Genomic DNA, 6482 nt, shown 5'->3' with positions numbered 1-6482 from the left:
TATATATATATATATATATATATTTGTGTGTCTGTCTTTGTCCCATTAACAATGCTTGACAACCGTTGCTAGTGTGTTTACGTCCCCGTCCATAGCGGTTCGGCAAGAGAACCGAAAGAATAAGTACTAGGCTTTCAAAGAATGAGTACTGGGGTCGATTTGCTCGACTAAAGGCAGTACTCCAGCATCGCCGCAGTCAATTGACTTAAGCAAATAAAAGAATGGATCCATTTCAGCTCAACATTTGTCAGAAGAGATAGCAGGAAGTGTGTAGTGACGATTTTATTTTTTATCTCCTGAAGATGTGTGAGTGTCTGTGGGTCTTCTGAATAACCGAAACAAAACAAAAAAAAATATGGTAGAAAAATATTTCAAAGGAAAATTTCTCTTAGAGTTATGCGTCGTGGACGAGTATGAGATAGTTTTCTCATGATGTGAGGTGTAAATGTGTGCAGTGGGATTGTTCCTGGGGTACCTTGTTGGGGGTTGTGGAAAGGCTGTTCAATTTTGAAGTTTTATGTAAAGATTTGAAACACGCGTGCATGAGTGTCTGTTTGTAATATGAGGTTGATAGAAGAGACTTAAATGTGGAAGGAGTAGTTTTGAAAGAGCCTTAAATGAACCTTGAATGTAGAAGGTGCATTTTTAGGGTCTTGGGAACTGTTTATGAAGGAGGAGCTGTGCGCGAAGAGGCTATTTAGGTTGCAAGCACGCTTTAAGGAGAGAAAGAACGAGGGAAGAAACGAAATGTCTGTGTCTTTTATACATTTCGCGAAAGACAGTCTAGAACTCTTATCTTCAACTTTGCAATTTAAAACTCGTTTTGTTCTCTAATTGCACATCTTTTTCTCACTTATTGTTGTAAAAATCAAGTAAATCTATATTTTCTAAACTACGGAGCAGTAAACAACTGTTTAAATTCAGTAAAGTTAGACTACGGACGCTATAAAGATTATCTAATATCGATCCGCAAACTCTTTCTCTCTATTTCTTTGTTCTTTCTCTCTCTCTCTCTCTCTCTCTCTTTCTCTCTCTGTCTCTCGCTCCTTCCACCTACCCACCCGTTTGCACATCGTGCTTGTGCTACTGTTATTATATTTAAATTGAAGTAAATTTTGATTATTCTTCTACGAAGATGTCTAAGCGATGTCTATTCGTGTGCATGTGCATGATTTCCATTATTTGAATTTAAATATAATTCTTCGTTTTACAACGTATGTTTACTTTTAAAATATAGTGTTTTCACACTATATTTAAAAGTAGTGTTGTGTAATTCATATGCATTTGGAATCCAGGCAGGTGTAAATACTTTCACTTATCCATTGTAGATAAAACGAGTACTATTAATATATTGTCGTCAAGCGAAGCGGTTCTAGCCGATACGTTGCAACAGAAAAATCGATATTTCACAGATATCCAAAAATACACGATATCCAGTTAAATATACGCAGTAACCTTTCTGTTACAATCTCTGAAATATGATTCTAAATTTAGCTTAATGTTATATGTCTGCACGTTATTAAATGTGTGTACCAATTTGTCAAGATGCTATATCAGTTTCAAAATTCTATTTTTCTAATATGATTCTACATATCATAGCTACTTTTTTTAACTGATTCTGGCACAATGCATTGACTAGGCTGCAACATGCTAGCTTGGCGATGATGTACTGTCTTGGCGACATCGCCGCTATCTTATTGATATCGCTACTAACTTGGAAGCAATGCACTACTTCGATTCGACAATCAGTCGTTCTTCAGCTACAGATCAATCCAGAAAGTCAGTAGACCTATGACCGAAGGCCATCCAGTCACAACCATTCGGACCATATCTTCCAATGATTTCTGTTTACAACAGTAAGCTGTAATTTGAGTGAAGTTTGGATGTTATATGTAGTCGGGGAACCTAATAGAGGGTCTCTAGTTGTGCTACTGTTTAGACCAGGGCTGGCCAACGGGTCGCATGCGGCCCGCAGACTTTTATTTTGCGACTCGCTTGATACTTTCTTGAAATGGGTTTATTTAAACAAATATTTTTTAAACCTTATCAAAAATTAAAGATTGTAGTGAAAAGTAAAAATGAGACATACTACTGTTTTTCCAACGATAATATTTCATGTTGAATCACCAATCATTCATTCATTATTGTAATAATAGCACGAGAAAGCAAAATGCTATCAATTCTGTGAGTATACAAGCAGCCCTTAAATTATATTGCCTCGTCCAGCCTTGACTTAGTTATACTATTTACTTTTATTTATACTGAAAACATATTAAGTTCAAAGCCTTTAACGACGTCATTACAAAATTGAAAACCGTTACAATGTTATCCGACTCCTTCCTAGACGCTGATCACTCGATGATTTTGAGGCAGTCTCTGAAACGAAAATACAAAAAATTACTTTTAATGCAGATTTTAAATACAGGTTTTTAAATACTGAAATTATTCAGCATATTGTTTGTTTGACATTTACTATGCTTCCTATTGCAACATTTTCCTTTCTAAACTGATGTTTTCAAACACGAAATGTAAATACTACGTGTAATGATCAATTAAATGTGTGCGTTGAAGTTGTTCATGCTTAAACTGCAAAAAGCCAGAGAAAATTACCATATATTAACATGTATTATTTACGACATTTCAGTGCAATCTGCTAGCAAAAATCACTAATTACAGAGTTGGCACTTCAATTTCTTCATGTATGTTTACCTAACTTTCAAACACTTAAGCCTGTTAAGAGGACCAAAGTAGATTCTATCATAAAAGCGTGATTTATTATATATTATTTTTCTTTTATCTGCCTTCATATATCTCTGTGTGTGTATATGTTTATCTCACGCTGTCGTTCACAACTACTCCATCTCCCTCATTCTTTCTGTTTTTCCTCGTAGCTGTCTGTTTAACAATGTTCCTGTCAATGACTCTATACTTAAGATTTTCGAGGATTAGTATGACGTTATGAAAATGTTTTAAAGGATATAGGCTCTGAGTTTCAATCTATGTTTTGTAAAATTTTAATCGCATTGATCTCTGATCAATAAAATATATAACAATGATATACCACAGAGGACATTTTAGCACTTCTCTGCAAATATTGCTGTCGATTTGGATGCTACGCTTTTGTGCACATGTGCATACATACATCTACTAAGAGTTACAGATACACGGGCTCGCAAGTACACACCTACTTGTGCACTGCACTCTTTTATCCTTTTACCGGTTGCAAATAACAGCCACGAAACCGGAGCACCAGTTTCAATTATTAAGGCATTCTTAATGATGCAAGTATTATTTCCAATCCTTTATTTTTTTCTCCAAACTTCAAAAGACCGTTATATTTTGGTGCAATTAGGAATAATTCAACGCATTGTTGTACAAACCCTTATATAAACGCATACATATACACACAGCGACTTATATTAGAAGAGGTGATTCACTTTTTGTGTTAATGTTATACCTAAATGATACTTCATCAAGCCCATAATCTTTAAAATATTTTGGTTTAGAGGAAACATGTATCCATGGCCAAAATCGTTCTATGTTTAAAAAAGGTGCTCCATTATATTTATTCCTTTATTTTGTTCATTTGTTGTTACTGGACACCCTATTACTAGAATAGAATTAGACAATGTAACGTTCATTAGTGTCAAAAATAATTTATGAATTGGAGAAATTTTGTACAATACAAATTAGAGGCTTACCAGACCACGGAGAGATTTCCTCTGCAACTATTTTAAAAGATAATTTATATTTGACTTTGATAGTTGACATGACACGTTAAAATATTCTGGTTAGCATACAGGATAATTGTGGCATTATGCCTCTTGTAGAGTCGTTAAGTGAAAATATTCCACTACACTAAATCTGCAATCAAAACATAACCATCATTTATAGTGATGCATATCAAATTATTTTAATACCTTTCACGAAAACACTTCTCATAATTGTCACGTATAGTATTACAATCACTCATGGGTCTTCTAATGTCTCTATAGTAAACATCTGAATGAAATCTTTTGTTTGTTACTCCAAAGCTCCAGCAGGGAATTTCCCTTCGTATGACAGAAAATTAAAGAGGGCTTCATACGGACTAAAATTTATTTTATCTTAAATGAATAATTAGCAACTTTGGTTACACACATAGACAGACAGACAGAATGACCGACAGACAGACAGACAGAAAGTAATACGGACAGGCAGAGAGACAAACAGACAGATAGATAGATAGATAGATAGATAGATAGATAGATAGATAGATAGATAGATAGATAGATAGATAGATAGATAGATAGATAGATAGCTATATAGATAGATAGATAGATGGATAGATAGATAGATAAATAGTTAGGTACCTTGCCCACCACTGCGCAAGTCCACCACAATCAACAGACACGGGGTTGCCTCCCTCTAACGCCTGCACAGTCGTCACGCCAATATTTTTACTAAATATTGGAAGCTTGTTGCATGAAAACAACAAATGCGAAACCTTTTTTTTGAGAGACCTTGCTGCATGCAATCAAGCCCTAAGCATAGCACTCGTGGAAACTCATCTGAGCCTTGATATAGAGGATGCAGATGTACACGTACCAAAATATACCATTCTTCGAACAGACAAAATGGAAAGGAGCCATGGTAAAGAATCTGTGTACATCTGTGAGGACCTCACATTCCAACTGCTATCAGTTGTTCATTATCCTAACTAGGTATGCTATCAATATTCCTATTGTGTGACAAATCTATGGGTTTCATGTAATAGGAGTGGTGGAACTGCACTCTGTTGTTCACAGTCTGTAATCAAAATTCAGTATCAAGGGCGGGGAGTCTATTGTTGATGTGTCCAGTGAGGTAATCTCTTGTTACCTTGATACTTTGGTGGAAGGAGATAGTTACTCTCAGTTTCTACATTACTGTTACTAGAATTAGTCTAAACTAGGATATTAATGTCGTCTACATACCTACTGTAAAGTAAAAGGGTTGTGGGCTGTTCTGCTAAGGATTGCTTAAGTTTTCTGTCAACCACTTCATGAAGAGGCCGGCCACATCTCCAGCTACACCGACACCAATGGCTGCACCTTGGACCTGCATATATAGTTTTTTGTTAAACTTTACTAAATGGTTCTTCAAGGTGGTTCTTAAGCTAGCCTCAGTTGTATGTGCAATCATTCTTTTCACCTCATTATTGTCCACAGGGGCTTGGGTGGATACGGTCCACTCCAGCGCTCTGCGGTGCTTTTCCTCACTGATGAGGTGATCGTGGGTGGTCTTCCAGCCTGTGACCTGATGGGGCAGAATCTACTGAGGTGATGGTCGTCTACATAGTCACTGTTGTAGCTAAGTCTAAGGAGGAAGCCCAGTTCCCTCGTGTTGACTTCACAGAACTCTACTTCACCCTCACAGATTGTATGCATACATATATGCACACATACATACACACATACATATACAATTTATATTGTATCAGGCGATGCCACAAATTACTTTCCACTTCGCCTGTATTATTAAATATACACAGCAAAAAAACACACCTGCATTTATGAACCAACTTAACCCAAGGTCTTTAAAATGATTTTAATACAAACATCAAATCATTATACGAAAGCGCACTAAAATTGTTACTGTCTAAAATTAATAATGTTAAAACAATAAGCATAATTCCGTGTACGCTCCAATGAAGATAAAGTTGTCTCAACAATGAAGACAAAAACAAGAGAAAACGTTTAAGTTGAATAATATGCATAAGGGTGCATATACGTAATTATATATATGTGTACATATGACATTATATATACTTGTATACACATGTCTTAGTACATATATGAACGCATACACAAATATATATGTGTGTTGTGTGTGCATATATATATATAGCCAGATATGTAAGCATATGTGCAAATATATCCACGCACACACAAAGACACACACACACACACACACACACACACACACACACACACACGCACACACGCAGACACACATACGTGTATGAGGCATCATAAAAAAGGTGAGCGAAGTACAAAACCCAAATTCGAAAGATCAGAGTTATTGAAAATAAATACATCGATTTATCGATTTGACTTGCACGTATGTGTGTATGAGTGTGTATGTGCGTGTATGTATGTGTGTTCATGTGTGAGTGCTTGTGTGTGTGTATACGTACTACCTACATAATTTTTGTAGATTATTTCATATCATGCATATTATATACTTTATACAGCGTATATTTTGAGACCTGATTTATATATATAAATATATATATATATACAGAGAGAGAGAGAGAGAGAGAGAGAGAGAGATGTATATGCATCTATGTATGTGTGTATATATATATATATATATATGTAAATGTGTCTGTGTGCATAAATATATATGTATGTAGATGTATGTAGATATATATATTTGTATATGTATATGTATGTAGATACATATATTTGTATATGTATGTGTATATCTCTCTATCTATCTATCTATCTATCTATATATAT

The 6482-nt window shown here is 35.2% G+C and overlaps 1 protein-coding gene across 2 annotated transcripts in view; it reads left to right on the top strand.

Moving 5' to 3' along the window:
- The window catches only part of LOC106870527 (BAI1-associated protein 3), a 1007871-nt gene that overhangs the window by 759207 nt on the left and 242182 nt on the right, over positions 1-6482 (top strand). The window lies entirely within an intron of this gene.

This window comes from Octopus bimaculoides, chromosome 6 (assembly GCF_001194135.2).
Source record: "Octopus bimaculoides isolate UCB-OBI-ISO-001 chromosome 6, ASM119413v2, whole genome shotgun sequence".
Classification (NCBI taxonomy): Eukaryota; Metazoa; Mollusca; class Cephalopoda; order Octopoda; family Octopodidae; genus Octopus; species Octopus bimaculoides.
Note: the sequence above shows the minus strand (reverse complement) of the source record. Positions and strands in the feature narration are given on the sequence as shown.